General features: G+C 46.8%; 1 protein-coding gene across 6 annotated transcripts in view; it reads left to right on the top strand.

Moving 5' to 3' along the window:
* The window catches only part of GPR160 (G protein-coupled receptor 160), a 58,883-nt gene that overhangs the window by 6,019 nt on the left and 30,917 nt on the right, over positions 1-21,947 (top strand). For 2 of the 6 annotated variants that reach the window (XR_010176506.1, XM_063919603.1), the window contains exon 3: positions 12,587-12,657. The exons of the other annotated variants lie outside the window; for them this stretch is intronic. The gene's annotated coding sequence lies outside the window, so the exon portion shown is untranslated. The remainder of the gene's footprint in view (positions 1-12,586; positions 12,658-21,947) is intronic. 6 annotated transcript variants of the gene reach the window in all.

Genomic DNA, 21,947 nt, shown 5'->3' on the forward strand with positions numbered 1-21,947 from the left:
TTGGTTACCTACCGGTAAATCCTTTTCTCGTAGTCCGTAGAGGATGCTGGGCGCCCACCCAGCGCTTCGTTTTCCTGCAACTGTTATCTGGTTCAGTACAATTCTGTATAGTTATGTACTGCATTGTTACTTGGTAAGTAATGTTTCAGCAGTTGCTGAGTTTTTTTTCAAGCTAGTTAGCTTGATGTGCCTTGTATGTGTGAGCTGGTATGAATCTCGCCACTATCTGTGTTTAAATCCATCTCTCGAAGATGTCGGTCTCCTCGGGCACAGTTTCTTGAGTGAGTCTGGTAGGAGGGGCATAGAGGGAGGAGCCAGCCCACACACTCAAACTCTTAAAGTGCCAATGGCTTCTGGTGGACCTGTCTATACCCCATGGTACGAATGTGGACCCCAGCATCCTCTACGGACTACGAGAAAAGGATTTACCGGTAGGTAACCAAAATTCTCTATTTTTTCACAGCGTGAGAAATTTTGGCCGGACACAGGGTTTTTGTGATCCAATTTCAACAAGAAATTTAGCTGCATTAATTTCTATACAATTTAATGCAGCTTTTTTCACGCAGAGGGTCTGCGTGAAAAAAGCAAGTGTGAAGTAAGGACATTTTTATTTCAAAGGTAAAAATGTTGGGACCTGGTTCAGAACCCCTTGGACACCATCCCTAATGATCATTTAGTCAATTAGAAGTTTAATTGGGCCAATAATTACATGCCAGGTGATAACCTGCAAAGTGCAGAATAATTAGTTAAAAGATATGGGGGTGCTGTATGGATGGGACAGGTGTTTAAGATTGCAGGTGGTAGTTACAGCTATTTCTTTTAAAAGGTGTCTTCAAAAGACTGAAATCAATTGACAGGCATATTTTAGGCACTCCAAATTTAACCACAGAATTTATTTTATTAGGGGAAAAAAAATTCCTATTATTTTTTCAGCCATTTGAATCATTTTAAAGCGCAAATTTTGAGACGGTTATAGACCTCTATACTGTTATGACCAAGCACCTTTAGGTTAGGTACATACCTGACTGAACACGCTGGCGATCTTTCCGTCGCATTTCAAGTGCGGCCAATACATGTAAGTATACACTTTTAGCGATCGTCTGCTCAACAAGTCAGTCAGAAAACCCAGGTGGACAGACATTTGAATTTTTCTGCCCAGATGTGATGACAGCCCCACCCGCAGCAAGTTGTATAGGCCAGGAATGGGGAACCTTCGGCCCTCCAGCTGCTGTTGAACTACACATACCAGCATGCCTTGCAACAGTTTTGCTATTTGGCCATGCTGAAACTGTTGCAGGGCATGCTGGGATGTGTAGTTCAACAACAGCTGGAGGGCCGAAGGTTCCCCATCCCTGGTGTAGGCGGACCACCCATACATACAGCCTGATGTGCTGATGTATCAGAAGATATACCTGTCATCAGCTGTGCTGTACAGCCAACGCAATATTTCTGTGAATGATGTTGTTTAGTCATATCGGGGGTACACACCTGCCGACTGCCTCACTATATATTGGCCGTTCGGACAATATATCGGCCAATGTGTACTGAGCTTTACACAAGTAATGACTTGTGCAAGAACACAGGACTTTTATGTGAAATTCATTGCAAATTCCCTGTAACACATACATTGGAGTTTTTAGATTTGAAGGTACAACAGAGCAACGACTATACTGCAGACAGTATTGGTGCTTTTTAAAGGTTTTATTGAAGCCGTAAACCATAAAAACAATACAGCATAATAATTTGTATTCTATAAACATAGTTGAGGAGTGAATCTTGTTGAAAGTGAGCAATGGTAACAACGTACCGGTAATTATGAGCAACATTTAATAAAGAATAAGCGGGCACAGTGGATTAATCTGCAAAATATTAGACCACAGTAGAGATGCAGATCCAAAAGACAGCATTGCAATCCATGATTATACGCTCCTAGGGGATACTGCGGGTTATGGATAACTATTGATGGCAGCACGGGGGGGAGTTTGGAGATAACTATGTAGTTGCATGAGCACCCCCGGTGTTTTACAGGTAAAAGCCAAATGGTGATGCACGATCTCAGCATCTAAGAATACGTAAGGATATTGATAGTCCAAATAATTTTGGTAAACTCTTGCAAGTACCATCCGAATTCTTAGTGCTTAGAGTGTGCATCAGTATTTTATTTTCCTGTATGGTACTAGAAGCCTCAGCATGGTAGCATCTCTTATTGTGGTTAAAAATAGGGGGGGACTGCACACCCTTTCTCCACAGTATTTGTGCTGCCATGATCCATGTCTGTGCATGCTATTTTTCAGTCATATGGAGTGGCACCTTTTAGTTATTTTGAAAAGCTGGTTCCCATGAATCTAAATCCGTGTTTTCCATCTCCAGTCCTCAGGGAAGTCTAAGGGTGAGTACACATTAGGACGACTCGCAGTGTCGTCAGCAATGGGAACCGGCATGTACATATACACTTGTACACTTGCGGTGCCGTGGGGTGTTGGTGGTGGGGAAGGGCGTGTTACATTCGGCATATATGGAAAGGATCCCCTTCACCTACTACCTTCATGCCAAAAATAACAATTTCTCCGGCTGGGTCCACAGGTTATCCACAGGATAACATTGGGATATGCCGGAGCGACAGCGGAAATGGCACCAAATAGTCACAAGCTTTCTGGCCTCCCAGGATGCATCGGGGATCCTCCATATAATCCCGCCCACCGACTCAGTCAAATCAGTTTTTTGTTTGGTGCGGCAGGAGCCGGACCACGGTCACAGGGCTGTTGTTAAAGCAGCCCTAAGCTTTTATTTTATTTTTATAGTCTTACTATGTTTTGAGTGATCTTTCTTAACAGCGTCTTAAACGCATTCTAGAAAGAGTCGCTCCAACAACTCTCCACCGTGTCGCAACAATGCTTACCTTCGGGTATCAGTGCTGTCTCGGCGGGCGTGTGTGACGGATGTTCTAGCAGGTCCAGCAGACGTTACCAGGCTGTGGCCGGAGCATGGGTAGAAGGTAAGGCATCGATTCCACTTACTAGGGGATTCCGGACACAGCCGCACTGTATTGGAGGACACTACAAACAGAGGTTGATGCGCCGCCACTCTCAAGTGCTCCAGCGCTATGCTTTAGGGATGATAGGCGCCAGGACTAGGTTGAGGCCGTGATCCCTGGAGTTTGTCAGCAGGGGGAGTCGGATGCTCTCCTGGTCGCCCCTCCCCCCAGTTCATGACCAGTTTCCGTGCGTCTCCCGTCCATGAACTGATGACCTCACTTCCGTCTCAGATGCTACCACGAGGGTACTCGGTCGCAGCTTAGGCCGCTGCGGTTGTGTACACTAGAGTTTGTGAGACCGGGTCGCAGACAGGAGCGTCTGCATACACTCATCGTTCACTGAGCGTCTGTGTCCGTTATCAGTTACCGGAGCGGCAGTGTACACTAGTAGCGTCTGAATCCACTCAGCGTCTTTCGAGCGTATTGATCGTTCTTGGAAGTGGGGTGAGTCTCCCTGTATCCCACTCTACTGATTAAGGGTTATACAGTACTAAGATTCTATCTACTTGTTAGTATGAATTAGTTAATTTTGGTACACAATGCATATGAGGTACAGTACTGTTGTTTTCTGCATATTATGTCTGAAAAACTTGTAATAGCTGTTTAAAAACAGAAATACAGTAATTGTACTCCTACATACTAGAAAAGTATTTTTGTGGTTGATTATATTCTCATATGACAATTTTTAACATGTGACTGACTGCTAGTGTGATTGCTGACTTTTATATGTTTGTCAGTATTGTTTCTGAACCTCAATTCAGGTGCACAGGTTGTGGTCAGATTGATATCACTTCTATATCTATATAGGTGATTTTCAGTCACAGAGAGTGTAGTATTTGTAAAAAAACAAAACAAACTGATTATTTACCATGTCTGATGAGATGAGAGAGGGACTTCTACACCCTTAACATGCTTATCTGGTAAAAGGATTTTGCATGGAATAGCCCAGTATCTTACTTATAAGGGGCAACGCCCTGCAAGAAGGAGTGTGGTCGCACAGACCTGGTCTACAAGAGCTGGCAGATTAGCACATGCAGTTCCACCCCCGGGAATAGGTTACACTATTAACCCATACATGCAGCTCCCTCCTTATGGTTTGGTTCCAGCAGCTTCTACAAGTAGCCAGGCTATTAAAACCAGGGTAGATACATCCATGTTACAGACTACACAAAACGATACAACAGATGAGGATACAGTGTATTCAAATACCCCATATGATGATCAGTCGGAGGGTTTTCAGCTCAGAGGATATAGCTGAGCTTATTGATGCCATGAAGGCAAGTCTGTCTCTGGAGGAATCGACCAAAGCAGTGTCAAAATCTAAAGCACCTATGTTTAAACATCCAAAAACAGTTAGGACTGAATTTCCAGAGTCAGAAGAGCTGACGGAAGTTATGGAAGGACCTTGGGCTACACCCAATAAAAAGTATAAGATTCCGAAAAAAATGGGATTCTTACTATCCTTTTCCAGCTGCGGACTGTTCAAAAGGAGAAGTTCCTCCTAAAGTAGATGCATATGTCGTGCGACTTGTGCGTAAATCTATTTTACCATTGCCGTCTACCTCACTGAATGATGTCACAGATAAAGTAGATGGTTTCTTGAAAAATATATATTTTTTTTACTTTCTCTCAGGGGCTGTTGTAAGGTCAGCCTGGATGGCGAAAGCAATGGTAGAATGGGCGGAGGAACTAGAGAATGGCCTCTCTGCTTCTACCAGGGAGCAGGAGTCTCATCTAGGCCGTATAAAACAAGCTGCGCAATATTTGGAAGAAGCAGCAATTAATATAGGTACGATTGCTTCTAAAGCATCAGCCTTGACGGTAGCCGCTCGCAGAGCAATTTGGCTACGTACTTGGAAAGCTGATGCAGAATCCAAGAAAGTTTTTTGGAAACTCTGCCTTTCGCTGGTGATATTCTGTTTGGAAAACAATTGACAGATATTTTAGAATCGGAAGCTGAATCCAAGGTGGTCAGGATTCCGTCCAGTTATAACCCTAAGGGCTGTAACACACACTCCGGTTTTTCCCGGATGGCAAAAAGCCGGACAAACTTTGTCCGGCTTTTTGCCATCCGGGAGAAACCGGCAGTGTCTATCACACAGGACGGCTTTGAGCCGTGTGTGATGCTGTGCGCATGCGCAGCATCAGACACGGCTGCAGAAGTAACCGTTGTGTGTGAAAGCTCCCCTTCACACACACGGTTCACTGGCTCCAAGGACGGCCCGGCGGCCGCCCGGCCGCCGGACCTTCCAGTGGTGAGACCCGGCTGCAACCCGGCAGCCGGGCCGGGGCCGTGCAGTGTGAAGGGACCCTACCCCTCACACTGTTAACTACAATGCCGGCACGGGAAAAAGCCGTCCGGCTTTTTCCCGGCCGGCAACAACCGTGTAGTGTGTTTTAGCCCTTTGCCTAGGGGTTTGAAATTTCGGCCATTTCGATGGCAAGGCAGAGCAAAAGAGAGAGGAATTTAAGCAACCCCAGTTCAATAAATCAACTAGGGGTAAGAAGCAATGGGCCAATAGACGGCCAGCTTCCAAACCAGAACAGAAGCCATCAGTCTGAGGGTGCGGGCCTCCGCCTGGAGGACTCCAGGGTTGGGGGCCGACTCCTTCACTTTGCACACATATGGCATCAGTAGACGACAGATGCTTGGGTGCAGAAGATGGTATCTCTCGGTTATGTTTTCCCTTTCAAGAGGCAGCCTCCTCAAAGGTTTTTTTTTTTTTTTGCACCAGCCCGTCTCGTATAGAGTCGAAGGCCAACGCCCTGCAAGAAGCAGTTCAGAAAGAAATTGCTTCAGTCTGGGGTAATTATCCCAGTTCCCCACACACAACAGGGACAGGGTTTTTACTCCAATCTATTTTTGATTCAGAAGCCAAATAGGTCATTCCGACCAATTCTCAATCTCAAAATGTTAAACAAATACATTTGGGTTCCAAGGTTACACATGGAAACGTTACGTTCCATAGTTTTGGCTATGGAACCAGCAGATTACATGATATCTTTGGATAAACAGGATGCTTACCTACATGTGCCCATAGCACGATCCCATTAGTGTTACCTCAGGTTTGCCATCCTCAAGCACCATTTTCAGTTCTAGGCTTTGACCTTTGGGCTAGCGACAGCCCCCAGGGTATTTACTAAAATTATGGTGGTTATGGCATCTTATCTCTGCAAACGGGATAAGAATTTTTCCATACCTTGACGATCTTTAAATCCTGGCACAATCCCAGGAATTACTCTTGAGCCATCTCCCACAGATGATAGTCTGTCTACAAGGACACGGATGGCTCATAAATTGGGAAAAATCATCTCTGAATCCGTCACAACGGATGGTTCATTTGGGGGCCATATTGGATTCAAGTCTACAAAGAATAGTTTTACCTTGGAAAAAGATATCCAAGGTGCAAGAATGACTCAGGAGTTGTTACACAGTCAGACAATATCAGTCCATGCAGCAATGCGACTGATGGGTCTGATGGTGTCAACATTCGACATGGTGGAATATGCACAATTCCACTCCAGACCTCAACAACACCTCATTCTGACCAGATGGAATGGAAGACATCAGACAATAAAAAGACAGATGATAAAGCTTCCAGTAAACGTAAAAATGTCACTAACCTGGTGGCTTCCGACGGACCATCTAGACAAGGGGAGACCCTTTTGGATAACAGATTGGCAAGTCTTGACAACAGATGCCAGTGTTCAGGGTTTGGGAGCGGTATTCGAAAGTTTCTGGTTCCAGGGAAAATGGACCATAAGGGAAAGTTGCCTGCCAATAAATCTGTTGGAAATAAGGGTCATATATATGGCTCTGGTTCAGGCAGAGGACATTCTGCAAGGAAGACCAGTCCAGATCCGCTCAGACAATGCAACAGCAGTAGCGTACCTCAATCATCAGGGAGGAACTCGCAGCAAAAGAGGTTAATGGAGGAAGTAACTCACGTACTAAGACGGGCAGAACTCCATCTTCCGGCATTGTCCGCAGTGTTTGTTCCAGGAGTGCTGAACTGGTAAGCGGACTTTCTCAGTCGACACACCATTCAGGAAACCGAATGGGCGTTACACCCGGAGGTGTTTCAGACTCCGGTAAACAGATGGGGTCTGCCAGAGTTAGATCTCATGGCATACCATCTGAACAACAAAGTTCAGATATGTGGGTCAAAGACAAAGGATCCCGGGGCGATCCTTGTAGACGCACTGTCAGAGAAATGGGAATTTCATCTGGCATATCTGTTTCCTCCAATCTCCCTGTTAGCCTGGGTGGTGAGGAAAATAAAGCAAGCAAAGGGGGCTATAATTCTAATAGCTCCAGCTTAGCCCAGAAGGCATTGGTACACATATCTACTAAGGATGTCCGTGGAAGCTCCAATACAGCTCCGTCAACGTCCAGATCCACTAATGCGGGGTCCTTGTTATCACAGCCATCTGGATCGTCTGTCTTTGACGGCGCGGCTGTTGAAACCTCTATCCTAAAGTCAAGAGGATTTTCACAACAAGTAATTGAAACTATGCTTAGAGGAAGAAAACCTTCTTCAGCTCGTATTTATCATCGAATATGGCAAGCCTATATTCATTGGTGTAGTGAAATGAGTATGGATCCAAGATCTTTTAGAGTATCCAGGATTTTGGATTTCCTTCAAGCAGGATTGGATAAGGGGTTAAAAGTAGCTTCCTTGAGAGTTCAAGTATCTGCATTAACTGTATGGTTTCAGAAAAAGATTGCTAACTTATAGGATGTGCGTACTTTCTTTCAGGGAGTGTTGCACATTCAACCTCCGTTTGTTCCTCCTGCAGTTCCCTGGGATTTGAATCTGGTTCTTAAAATCCTTCAGGGAGCTCAGTTTGAACCACTTAAGAGAGCAGATCTTAAATGGTTGACGACTAAAGTTCTCTTTCTACTGACGATGGCGTCAGCTAGAAGAGTGTCTGATCTTTTATCCAGATAAGGCAGTTCTCAGAACTAGATCTGGGTATCTTCTGAAGGTGGTCTCAAAGTTTCACCTTAACGAAGAGATTGCAGTCCCGGCTTTTCAGGTATCGGGACTTTCTGCGGAAGAAGCGTTGCTGGACGTGGTCCGTGCGTTAAGAATCTACATGGATCGTACTAGTGCCATCAGAAAGACAGATTCTCTCTTCATTCTCTACGGATTTCACAAAAGAGGATGGCCTGCTAGTAAACAGACGCTGGCAAGATGGCTCTGAATGGTAATTTCAGAAGCATATTCTCGTGCTGATCTCCCTGCTCCGGCTAATGTGTCTGCGCACTCTACCCATAAGGTAGGTCCTTCATGGGCAACACAACATGGTGCTTCAGCAGAACAGATTTGTGAGGCAGCCATATGGTCTTCCATTAACACATTCATTAGACATTATGCCTTGGATACTTTTTGCCTCTCATGACGCGGAATTCGGGCGAAAGGTTCTCCTGTCTAATCAGGAGCGTCCCCACCACTAAAAATGGCTTTGGGAATCCCAATGTTATCCTGTGGATAACCTGTGGACCCAGCTGGAGAAATATACGTTATGGTAAGAACTTACCGTTGATAACGGAATTTCTCCTATGTCCACAGGTATCCACAGTGATCCCACCCTGACGCACCTGATTTGAGGATCTTTACAATCACTAAACCTCTTCCCTCTTGTATGGAAGGGTGTGCATGTGTGTTCTTATCGCCTGAATAGGTTTCTACATGATGCTCCTGCCTAGATTGCTGTGAAAACAACTGATTTGACTAAGTCAGTGGGCGGGATTATATTGAGGAGCCCCGATGCATCCTGGGAGGCCAGAAAGCTCGTGACTATTTGGTGCCATTTCCGCTGTCGCTCCGGCATATCCCAATGTTATCCTGTGGACATAGGAGAAATTCCGTTATCAATGGTAAGTTCTTACCATAACGTATATAGCCACCAGATATTATTTTTTTGCCACCTCTCCCCCCCCCCCCCCCCTCCCCCAGAAAACTAACAAACAAACAAACAAACCTCTCATTCCAGAAGTATAGGTATTACATACTCCCACCTCTCATTCCAGGCGTATAGGTATTACATATTCCCACCTCTCATTCCAGGAGTAATAGGTATTACATACTTCTACCTCTCATTCCAGGAGTAATAGGTATTACATACTTCTACCTCTCATTCCAGGAGTATAGGTATTACATACTCCTCTCATTCCAGGAGTATAGGTATTGCATACTCCTACCTCTCATTCCAGGAGTATAGGTATTACATACTTCCTACCTTTTCCTAATTAAGTCTGCCCTGCTGTCCTGGCTACTTTTTACCAGTCCTTTTGCTATTGTGCAAGATAATGTTTCTGTACCTTTTTTTTATGTTGCATTCTTGAAATTAATAAAATATACATTTTGAGCATTGTCTCAATCACTATGAAATATATGGAACAGTTTATGTATGTGTAATTGTAGAGAAGAGGTTGTAGACTTTGGCCCCGATTCAGAGATGAACGCAGATCGCTGTCTACGCAGCCATATCTGCGTTCATCTCCTCACATGCTGGGGGCCGCCCAACATGTGTGACAGGCTGCCTCCCAATGCGTCCGCAATTAGATTGTGGATTCATCAAACTAAGGTTGACGCTTGGTGGAGCAGCTGCGTGTGATGTCACGCAACTGCCATGAAAACGGTCACGGCACGCCCCTCCTCTACCCCCCCAGTGCTCTGTCACCACCCTGCAAACGCTCACCAATGTCAATCAAACTGTAGCCGCATCCTTCCTGGATGCAGCTATAATGTGTAAGATTGCGCACTGCAGCCAGTCCGTGTGCACAGACCACCCGAATGCAGCCACTGCATACAGACATGTGGCTGCGTTCGGGTCTGACTGACACTGTACACGGTACCCATACTGGCAACACAGCCTTAAAACGGTTTCTGTCCATTTTAAGCACCAAATTCCTCAGCCAGTATAAAAAAAGACCGCGTGCCATTGAAGGGGTGGGGCTTCACTATGAGAGGATCCAGCAGCTTACCAGTGCCATTTTCCCTCTGCAGTGGACACAGACGCTGACTGACAGGCATGCGCAGCTCCTCCAGTTTGACTCCAAATTACCTCAGCGGTACCAGGGGGTCATAGCAGGGGTGAGCGACTACTAGTGTACTAAGGGGCCAATTCAGTAAGGTTAGCAAATTCTGCTAATCAGCAGAATTTGCTAACCATTAGCACGCATGCTGGGGGCCGCCCAGCTCTGGGAAGGCCGCCCAGCATGCTGACTGGCGCCTCCCCCCCTGCTTCAAGCAGAAATTGCGAACAGCACGCAATTTCTGCTTGTTAGCAGAAAATAGGGATGACTCCTGCTGGCGCAGCTTAGCTGCGGCCGCAGGAGTCCCGTCGCCATTTTGCTGTCACAGCAGCCGCATGTGACATCACGCAGCCGCTTCGGCCGCACCCCCAACACGCACCCTTTCGTGCGTACCAGCCCACCGTTTGGGCTGGCACGCCTCCGCCCCGCGACCGCCTCTGCCTGATTGACAGGCAGAGGCAATCGTATTTTCTGCGCCCCCGCCCCGCAGAAAATGCGAGCGTATGCGCAGTGGGCCTGCTGCGCAAGCGCCCGCGACCCCTATCAGGGACACTTAGTCTGCGACCTGGCTAAGCGTGGCATTAGCGGTAAGGGTGCGGTGGGGGCTTGCTCCAAACAACTCTGTCTCTCCCTGAAGGGCTCTTTGTGGGTTAATTGTGCTTAACCTTTTCCTGTGTGTGTGCTGTCATATTTACATTATGTCAGGCAAAGAGTGTTTCTTATACAGAGCAGTGTTCCTCTTCACCAGGGGGCTCACTACTGGGTACTTGGGGTTCACAGAATAGCTGGGCTGAACCAGAGTGGGTTAATTCTCTTAAAGGAATGATCTCCACTTTTTCTACAAAATTGTCCCGCAATGAGAAAGACGCAATACTTACAAACTGTGGATGAGTTTATGAACATAGACTCAGTCCCCAAAACAGCGTCTCAATCCCCTCCCATTTGTCCGCAAAAGCGATCTTTGGCCCATATCCTGCTGTCTGACTCTGACGCTGAAGGGTCAGACTTGGAGGAGGGTGAGGTAGACTTAGAGGGGGGGATGCGGCTCTGTCACAGGAAATAGCTTCTATCAGAGCCTCTATCAGAGATGTTCTGCATATTCCTGATAAGGTGTCAGAGGAGTGTGAGGAATCTTATTTTAATGTGTCAAATGGAATTGAATACCGTGTTTGAAGAAACGTGGGTTAATCCTAATATGAAATTTCAAATCCCTAAAAGGTTGCTCTCATCTTTTTCCTTTCCTCTGGAGGATAGGAAAAAATGGGAAAATCCACCGATAGTGGACGCATCAGTCTCCATGCTGTCACGAAAAATTGTATTGCCTGTTCCTGGTGCAGCCTCCCTTACAGACACGGCTGATCGTAAAATTGAGACTACACGCAAATCATTGTACACAGCTGCTGGGGTGGCCCAAAGATCCACTATTGCATGTGCGTGGATCACAAAAGCCACTGCAAAATGGTCAGGTAACCCCTAATTGAGGGGTTAGATTCCTTGTCTAGGGGGGATGTTTTACTCCTTCAGCATATACGGGACTCTGCGAACTTTATGGTGAAAGCCATAAAAGAGAGAGGCTTGCTTAACGCACGCACCACCTTATGGCAGTGTCGGCACACAGGGGCTTGTGGCTACGCCAGTAGACAGCTGATGCGGACTCCAGGAAAGGCGTGGAAGGCCTACCATTCACAGGAGAGGCCTTGTTTGGAGATGAACTAGACAAATGGATCTCCACAGCTACTGCGGGTAAGTCTACGTATCTTCCTTCTGCAGCTCCCCAAACCAAGAAGACTTATTCAGCTTCTCAGTTACAGTCCTTTTTGGATGGCCAAGTTCAAGGGCAAATCCAGAGGTGCTTCTATGTCCTCCAGCGATGCAAGAGGTAAACCACGCAAGCCATAAACTGCAGGTGCTCTGGAACAGAGCCCATGCTCTGATTACTCAAAGACTTCAGCATGATAGTGGACCGCAATGTCTGGAAGGCTGTCGGGTGGGAGCCCGACTACAATTCTTCAGTCAGATCTGGTCAAGTTCGTGACAGGATCTTATTTCCCAGGGCTGCAGACTGGAGTTCCAAAAGCTCCCACCTCACAGATTCTTCAAATCAGGCTTGCCAGTTTCACAAAAGGCAAGTATAACTTTACAGTATGCCACGTAGACTACAATTGGGAATGGTGACCTGTGCCGAGCGTACCTGCGAGGCACCTTGCCCAAAGCCATGCGAGGAGACACGGTGCACTAATAGGGATTCCCGGTCACTGTACGGAGAAAACGACGCCCAAAAAACATTAAAAACTCATGTCGACCTTTTGACCTGTCGACCTAGTTACTGTCAACCAATATTGGTCGACCCAAACATGGTTGACCTAGACACTGTCGACCCTATGAACCACACCCATATAAATACTGTATATCAAAGAATATCTGGAGTGTAACTGCACAAAGTTCAGTCTGCACACAGTAAGTTACTTGCCGATCTCACAATATTTGAAATCTGATCTCTTTTTCAGTTTCTGCACCTGGAAGTTGGTTAGAAGAGAAAGTCATGTGGGAGGAGCACTGATTTCCCCAATTTGTTCAGGTGAAGCAAATGTAGAAATACCAGTGTATATACGAAACAAAACAAAATAACTAGAATCTACTCACATAATTGACTGATAGGGTAATGGTGACATACAACAGTACTGGTGGTGCACCTGAGAGTTATGAAAAGAGCAATCAAAAGATGAGCGAAAACTCTACTTTTTCAGGAACTCTTAAGCGCCCTACACACTTGCTGATGTGTGCGGGCGATATGAATGATCTCATTTAGTAATAAACGAGAAATAGTTAATATCGCTCAGTGTGTATGCACCAACTATGAGCAATGCGTGGCACCGTGGTCGTCCATCGTTGGTTCTCCGTCGCTTTGCAGTGCAAGTCAATTTGGCCCATGATTGATCATCATTTAGATCGATCATCATCATCAAAATTTAATGCATCGGCAAGTGTGTAGGGCGCTTTAGATTAGTATTAATACTTTTAAGAAATAAATTAAAAGTTGACACACATAACAGAAAAACAGTACACATGCAAGGCTTTTCAACAATCAAATCAATAGTATACATATCTGTATATCAATATATCCTATACTGTAGAAAGCTTGCAATTCAATAACATGTATACATAAAATGTTTTGGGGCTCACTAGTATAGTGGGCCTTAATAATCACCACAGCTTATTGGCAAATGTCCCTGTGCATAGAACAAGTCTCCTAACAATCAAATTTCCAATAAGAATGTCCTAGATGCGGGCTTAGCGCACTTTAAATATTGCTTGATCAATAGAATATAGTGCATCCAGGGCGGAAGCAAAGTTGGAAGGAAGCGTGTATATATAGTGTAATGATGGTTTCTACTATTGGTCGTTTTTTCGTATAGAAAATTGGATGGCCAATAAGAGGGCCATGGATAAGTACTGCTATATACACATAGATGAGTTGTATTTACTTCTGGTGGTGTATAGACCTACAGTGCTTGTTGTTCCCCAGGAGGTCTCCCGTCCGGGTACTAGAGAGGACCTGGTACTGTAATGCTTTCAAAATCTGATGGGTTTGAGCATATGCCAATGTGGGCTCACCGTAGGTATATTGGACCTGAAACCAGTGAGAATACAGAGAAATAAGATATATAGTGCTATCAGGTTGCAGCTGCGGTGTACCATACATATGGTTATCAAGGTGAACGTATAATTAGAATAATTATTGGTCAGAATGACCCGTATGCTGACTCCAATAAATTGTGTTAATACAAGTAAAATTATATGTATCAGGTTAGTGATTCTAGTGGAGAATAGTTAGGAAACAAGTACCCCATGAATGAGCAGTGTCAAAAGGCATCGAAGGGTTAATGAGTGTCCAGATACAGATTCAGAGAGGGTGAAGAAGTGCTTCTGCTGTTGGGTGCCACAAGCCTGGTAATCGTTGGGAAATGGATGGACCCCAATTAGGGAGCATGGAAAACAATGTGAGAAAGTAAGAGGTACCTGATACTTCAGTTTATAAAAGTCAGCTATCCTGTCTGCAGCTGCATAGCTGCCTTTTTTACTTCCAACATGTGTTTCACCTACTTGGCTTCCACAGGGAAGTGAAGTGATAGCTCAGTGTACGCCCTTAAATACCCTCCTGATTTTTAATTGATAAGTCTTTCAGAGGAGGAGTGTGCACGTATTTCCCAATCAGTGAATAGTCTAGACCAGTGGGGTGTACCTCCCCGGACATCCGGTTTCTCCTGCTCTCTGGCCGATTGGTGTGCAGCCCTATGTTGAACTTTCAGTATTATAAGCGTAGCCGCATCTCCTTAGAAAAGTGGCCACGTGTATTCGGAGTCCTGGATGGCTGGGGAAACTTCCCATCGCTGTAGTTACCCAGCGTGAGTCCTAGGCGACCAGGGATGGATCCTGTTGCCATAGTGACTCAGTGGGAGGCAGCAGCCAATTGTTCTGCTGCTCCCAGTATCCCTGGTGGTCCAAGTGGCATCCTGTCACCAAGGTAACTAGCTGGAGATAGTAGCCATGGCCCTGTTCTATCAACAGGGGGAGAGGACTAAGGGAAATAGAGAACTAACCGGGGCAGTGTCCGATAATCTGACCGGACGACTAGATAAGCATATGTTCTAAATTCTACCACTGAAATCAATATTTCAATTTTGTCACGTGTTTCCACAATGCGGTGGAATTTTTCTCATTCTGTCCAGGTCTGTGGTGGTGATCCTTATGCTCCCAATGTGTTCCAAAACACGTACTTTAAGTGCCCTTGAAGTTATCCCCACGTACCACATTTTGCAATCACACTCTATGCAGTAAATTACTCCACTAGTATTACGGTTGATATACAGTACCTTGAATGTTGCTAACGTTACCACTTCTGTCAGTAGTCCTCTCTGTCCTGACCATGTACTTGCAGGCTTTGAAATTCCTGCATGGATGTGAGCCCTTGGATTGTTTCTTGGGTGTTTTTTTTTTTTTTTTTTTTCCCACAAAATGTTTTCTTGTCATCTTGCCTGATAGGTTCTGAGACCTTCGCCAGCTCATAGCTGGTTTACTCTCTAGATTCATAGCCAGAGCGATCATTGAGGAGAGTGCTGTAACTAGACATTTTAGCGATGTGTGCAAGAAACGGCATTGGTGCCCCCACTCATATTTAAAATAGGGCCAGTGCGTGGCTTCATGGGGAAGGGGCGTGACCACAAAAGAATACCAATTCATATTACGCTGCACAGAAGTCTCCATTATTCAAATTACGCAGCACAGTAGCATCACTTGCACACATTACACGAGGTAGAGCCCCTTTTACACATTATGCCAGGTAGAGCCCCTGTCATGTATTACGCCAAGTAGAGCCCCCGTTTACACATTACGGCTTGCATATGCAAGGTAGAGCCAGAAACTCCTCCCCTCCATGAGGCTGACTGAGGGCACTGACCTGCAGGGTGGGGGTACAGACACTGTCAGGTGCGCATAAACTTTACTGCAGTGCTGCACCTGCTGCTGGGGTGGACTGTCCAGTCTGCCTGGCTTCTCTGTGTCTGGGCTTTCCCTCCCGCCGGAGGGCAACACCGCGGCTCCTCGCAGGGCACTGTGTGTGTGTGTGTGTTGGGGCAGGCTGAGAGAGACGTCATGACGTCTCTCCTGAGTCTCAGGACAGAGGGAGGGGGTGGAACTTGTGGGTAGGTGGCTGACAAGTAGCGTGGCGGGTGCTGATGGAGGTTTTTCCACTCCACAGTGCATTGTGCTGTGGGCAAAGCACCATCCGCCCACACCTAGTTACGGACCTGATTAAGGAGGACTGGCCAATGTTTTGTGTGATGAAGGGATATCTCCTGCCACACTTGGCAAAAGTTGCCCACAAATCTTACCACCTTTTGTAGGTTCTTTTTTAGTTCCAATGTTAGAGCGGAAGATTAAGGAGTCTCTCTCAATCCTGGAGGTATGGTATATGGCTTTTTTAATACTCCTGTGGTTGTAACCTCTCTTTCTGGAACTTAGGGGGCAATTCAGACTGGATTGCTGCTGTGTGTTTTCGCACAGCGGGTGATCAGGTCTGTACTGCACATGCTCCGGCATGTCGGACGACTGCACCGGATATCAATGCATAGCGACGGGATGGTGAAAAAAATAGGATTTTAATTACCTACTGGTAAATCCTTTTCTTGTAGTCTGTAGAGGATGCTGGGGTCCACATTAGTACCATGGGGTATAGACTGGTTCACTAGGAGCCTCTGGCACGTTAAGAGTTTGGGAGTGTGGGCTGGCTCCTCCCTCTATGCCCCTCCTACCAGACTCAGTCTAGAAACTGTGCCTGAGGAGACGGACAACTTAGAGAGAAGGATTTTACACAGATAGTGGTGGGATTCACACCAGCTCACACATACAAGGCAAACTAAGCTAACCAGCTTGAAAACTCCGCAACGGCTGAACAATATTACTTAAACAAGTAACAAAACAGTAGTAAACCAAGAACTAAGCAGTACTGAACAAAGTAACCACTGCAGGAACACGAAGCGCTGGGCAGGCGCCCAGCATCCTCTATGGACTACGAGATAAGGATTTACCGGTAGGTAATTAAAATCCTATTTTCTCTTACGTCCTAGAGCAGTGTTTTTCAACCACTGTGCCATGGCACACTAGTGTGCCCTGAGCAGTCTCCAGGTGTGCCGCCATAGAAGCAGAGCCAGGCTCGTGAGTATTTTGCCACTACTGAGGCCCTGGAACGATCAATACTGGTGGGTTTTGTGGTTGCAGAGCCAGTTCTAATTTTGGGCCCGGGCAGTGTTGGGCTCTTATGGCTTTCTCAGATGTGGCTCAGGCTTTTCCTATGGAGAAGCTGCGACATTACATCCTAGGACACACAACTGCACCATGTATCACCATTATATTTGAGTGTGCCTTGGCAATATTCAAATCTTGTTCAGTTTGCCGCGAGTTGTAAAAGGTTGAAAATCTCTGTCCTAGAGGATGCTGGGGTCCACATTGGTACCATGGGGATGTACCAAAGCTCCCAGAATGGGAGGGAGAGCGCGGAGGCTCCTGCAGAACTGATTGCCCAAACTTCAGGTCCTCAGCGGCCAAAGTATCGAAACTTGTAGAACTTTGCAAACGTTTTCGACGCAGACCAAGTAGCCGCTCAGCAAAGCTGTAAAGCCGAGACACCCCGGGCAGCCGCCCAGGAAGAACCCACCTTATGAGTAGAGTGTGCCTTAACAGACGTAGGACACTGCAATCCTGCCGTAGAATACGCATGCTGGATAGTGAACCTGATCCAGCGAGAGATCGTCTGCTTAGAAGCAGGATACCCAAGTTTCTTGGGATCATACAGGACAGAGAGTCCGATTTTCTGTGACGAGAAGTCCTCTTCACATAGATTTTCAGAGCCCTTACAACATCCAAAGGCTTTGATTAAATTGAGGAGTCAGTAGCAACTGGCACCACAATAGGTTGGTTGATAAGAAATGCCAACACAACCTTCGGAAGGAACTGCTGACGTGTCTGGAGCTCAACTCTATCTTCATGGAAGATCAAATAGGGCTCTTACAAGACAAAGCCCCCAGCTCCGACACACGTCTAGTAAAAGCTAAGGCCAACAAAGTGACCGCCTTCCATGTGAAAAACTTGACCTCGACCTCCTGTAGAGGCTCCAACCAATCCGATTGGAGAAACTGCAGCACCACGTTAAGATCTCATGGTGCCGTAGGCGGCACAAAGGGAGACTGGATGTGCAGAACCCCGGGATGGAAGCCAACTGTTTCTGTAAGAAAGTGGATAGGGACAAAATCTGGACCTTTACAGATCCCAACTTCAGGTCCATATCCACACCTGCTTGCAGGAAGAGGAGATACCGTCCCGGTTGAAACTCCACCGTAGGAAACTTCTTGGACTCGCACCAAGATACATATTTTTTTCCAAATAAGATGGTAATGTTTAAACGTTACTTTTTTCCTAGCCTGTATCAGGGTAGGAATAACCTTGTTTAAAATGCCCTTCCGAGCTAATATCTGAAGTTCAACCTTCATGTCGTCAAATGTAGCCACGGTAAGTCTTGATAAGTGAACCGCCCCTGCTGCAGCAGGTCCTCCCGAAGAGGAAGAGGCGTCGGCTCTTCTAGCAGTAGATCCAGAAGATCCGCGTACCAAGCCCTTCTTGGCCAGACTGGAGCAATAAGGATCGCCTGAACTCTTGTTCTCCTTTATGAGTGTTAGAACTCTTGGAGTGAGTGAAAGTGGAGGAAACACGTACACCGACTGGAACACCCACGGAGTCACTAGGACGTCCACCACCACGGCTTGCAGGTCCCTTGACCTGGAACAATACTGCAGAAGCTTCTTGTTGAGACGAGAGGCCATCATGTCTATTTGAGGTACACCCCAAATATCTGTTACTTCCGTGAACACCTTCGGATGGAGTCTCCACACTCCTGGATGGAGATCGTATCTACTGAGGAAGTCCGCTTCCCAGTTGTCTACTCCCGGAATGAAGATTGCAGACAGCGTTAACGCATGTTTTTCTGCCCAGAGGATGATTCTCATTACCTCGTGACATTGCAGCTCTGCTCTTCGTTCGGCCCTGTCGGTTTATGTAAGCCACCGTTGTTACATTGTCCGACTGCACTTGAATGGCTCGATCTCGCAGAAGATGAGCCGCTTGGAGAAGACCGTTGTAGACGGCTCTTAGTTGCAGAATGTTTATTGGAAGGCTGGATTCCAGGCTTGACCACCGTCCTTGGAAGGTTTCCCCCTGAGTGACTGCACCCCAGTCCCGGAGACTTGCATCCGTGGACAGAAGGATCCAGTCCTGAATCCCGAACCTGCGGCCCTCCAGAAGGTAAGGTAGTTGTAGCCACCAGAGGAGTGTAATCCTGGCTCTTGGCGACAGGCGTATTCTCTGGTGCATGTGTAGATGAGATCCCGACCACTTGTCCAGGCGATCCAGTTGGAAGGGCTGAGCATGAAACCTTCCCTACTGTAGAGTCTCGTAAGAGGCCACCATCTTCCCCAGAAGGCGAATGCACTGATGAACCAAAACCCGGGCTAGTTTCAGGACATCCGGGACCAATGTTTGTATCGCCAACGCTTTTCCCCCCGGAAGACACACCCTCTGCACTTCTGTGTCGAGGATCACTTCCAGAAAGGACAACCTCCTGGTCGGCTCCAAATGTGATTTTTGGAAAAATCAGGATCCAACCGTTTTCCCTGAGCATATGAGTCATGAGAACAATGGACTGCAACAACCTCTCCCTGGACGCTGCCTTTATCATCAGATCGTCCAGATATGGGATTATGTACACCTCCTGTATGCGGAGGAGAACCATCATCACTGCCATCACCTTGGTGAACACCCTTGGTACTGTGGAGAGGCCGAATGGTAGTGCCCCAAATCAAATGTGGAGGTACGCATCCTTCATATCCAGGGATACCAGAAACTCTCCCTCCTCCAGACATGAAATCACTGCTCTGAGAAACTCCATTTTGAATTTCAAAATTGGTCTGACTGAACCATCTGGTTTTGGTACCACGAAAAGGTTTGAATAATAACCCTTGTTTAGCATATGAGGTGGAACTGGGACAATGACCTGTGATTTTCCCAATTTTAGGATGGCTTCCTGTAGGATAGCCCTGTCTGTCAGCAAAGCTGGCAAGCCTGATATGAAGAATCGGGGTGGTCTTTAGTATGCCGAATCTCGGGATCCCGGCGCACAGTATACCGGCGCCGGGATCCCGACACCCGGCATACCGACAGCTATTCTCCCTCGTGGGGGTCCACGACCCCCCTGGAGGGAGAATAAAGCAGCGAGCCCACAAGGGGCACCTTTGCGCTCGCCACACTGTCGGTATGCCGGTGGTCGGGCTCCCGGCGCCGGTATGCTGGTCGCCGGGAGCCCGGCCGCCGGCATACCATACTACACCTGAAGAATCGGTGAGGCCGGAATTCTTGAAACTCCAGTTTGTACCCCTGGGACACACTATCCTGTACCCAGGGATCCAGGCCGGATGACACCCAGACGTGGCTGAAACGTCTGAGTTTCGCACCCACCAGCCCGTCCTCCAGGCTTTGAGGTCCACCGTCATGCTGAAGATTTTGAGGAACCAGAAGCAGGTCTCTGGTCCTGGGAGCCAGCGGGTGCAAGCTTTTTGGATTTTGCCCGACCACCTCTAAAGAAAGTGGTAGAAGGCTTGAGCTTTTTTTGTTTTAGCGGTCCGAAAGGATTGCAGCACAGCTGAAGAAACGGTTTCTTCGTAGAAGGAGTAGCAGATGGAAGGAAAGGTGACTTACCCGCGGTTGCTGTGGAAATCCACGCATCCAACGCTTCCCCTAATAGAGCCTGACCTGTGTAGGGTAGGTTCTCCACACTTCTCCTGGATTCCACGTCTGCAGACCATTGGTGTAGCCAGAGTCCCCTGCGAGCTGATACCGACATGGAGGATATCCGTGCAGTCAGCATACCCAGGTCTTTCATGGGATTCCACCATGAACCCCGCAGGATCCTGTATGTTGCATAAAAACAATTCAATGTCACTTCTATCCATTGTATCCAAATCCTCTAGTAATGTGCCTGACCACTTTACTATGGCTTTAGAAATCTATGCACAGGCATGTATATGGATTTGAGCGTAGTGTCCATCTTACGATCAGCCAGTTCTTTCAACGCGGTAGAACCAGGGACAGGTAAAACCACCCTTTTAGGCAGTCTGGAGACAGATGCGTGGTGGGTTTTTCCATATTGTCCTATCTTCCTCATAGAAGGGAAAAAGCAACCAGAACTCTTTTTTTTGGGATCTGGTATTTTTTCTCCGGTTTTTCCCAGGATTTTTCAGATATAGCGTTTAATTCTTTAGACGCGGGAAAGGTTAGCGGGGCTTTTTTTATTATCAATGAAGTAAGCCTCCTCAACCTGCTCAGGTGTAGTGTCCGTAATGTCTAACACCTCTAATGGCCACAATCATGAGCTGCACCCCCTTTTGCAAGGGATGCCGCCCCCCTCAGCACGTCCCCATCACCGTCTGAAGTATCCGAATCGGTATCAGTGTCATCTTGCATAATTTGGGCCAGTGCACGTTTCTGTGGGAACATGCTAGGGGATTTTGCAGGAAGTGGGACAGAGATCAGTGTCCTATCAGCAGAGATAGTGGCTCAGACCCCGCAGGGCGGACACTACTCCCCTCCCCCCCCCCCCCCTTCCTCCCACCCCTTAGTCCCTCGAGGCAGGGAGGCTGTTGCCAGCAGCCTCCCTGTAAAATAATAAACTCTAAAAAAAAAAAAACCTTTTACTAACGAAACGCTGGAGAGCTCCCCTAGCTGTGACCGGCTCCTCCGGGCACATTTTCTAAGCTGAGTCTGGTAAGAGGGGCATAGAGGCAGGAGCCAGCCCACACTCTCAAACTCTTAAAGTGCCAGTGGCTCCTGGTGGACCCGTCATGTTTGTGCAGCTCTGCTACAAATGCAATCACACACCTGCACACACACCATACCCTCCCCCTGTAGGCAGCGACTACCTAATCGCAGGGATGCAAAAATGCACCCTAGCGATCAGGTCTGAATTTCCCCCTTAGTTTCTTATTCCTCTTTAAATGTGTTCATATCCGAGCAGTTTCTGCGTAAGCGCAGGAATTCTCCCTTCGGGATGTTGCTTATCCTTGGGGGCAGGGTGCATAAAAATTGGATTTTTAAAAAACAAATGTTAAAAAATCAGATTTATTTGATTTAAATCAGTTTTATTTTTTATTTACAGCAGATTTTTGGGACTTAAATAGGATTTTTTTTATTACTATTTTGTAAGTAAACTGTTTAATTTTAGATGTTTACACCTTGTTTTAGTAATACATGGACAATTTTTGAAGT

The sequence above is a fragment of the Pseudophryne corroboree genome, chromosome 4 (genome assembly GCF_028390025.1).
Source record: "Pseudophryne corroboree isolate aPseCor3 chromosome 4, aPseCor3.hap2, whole genome shotgun sequence".
NCBI lineage: Eukaryota > Metazoa > Chordata > Amphibia > Anura > Myobatrachidae > Pseudophryne > Pseudophryne corroboree.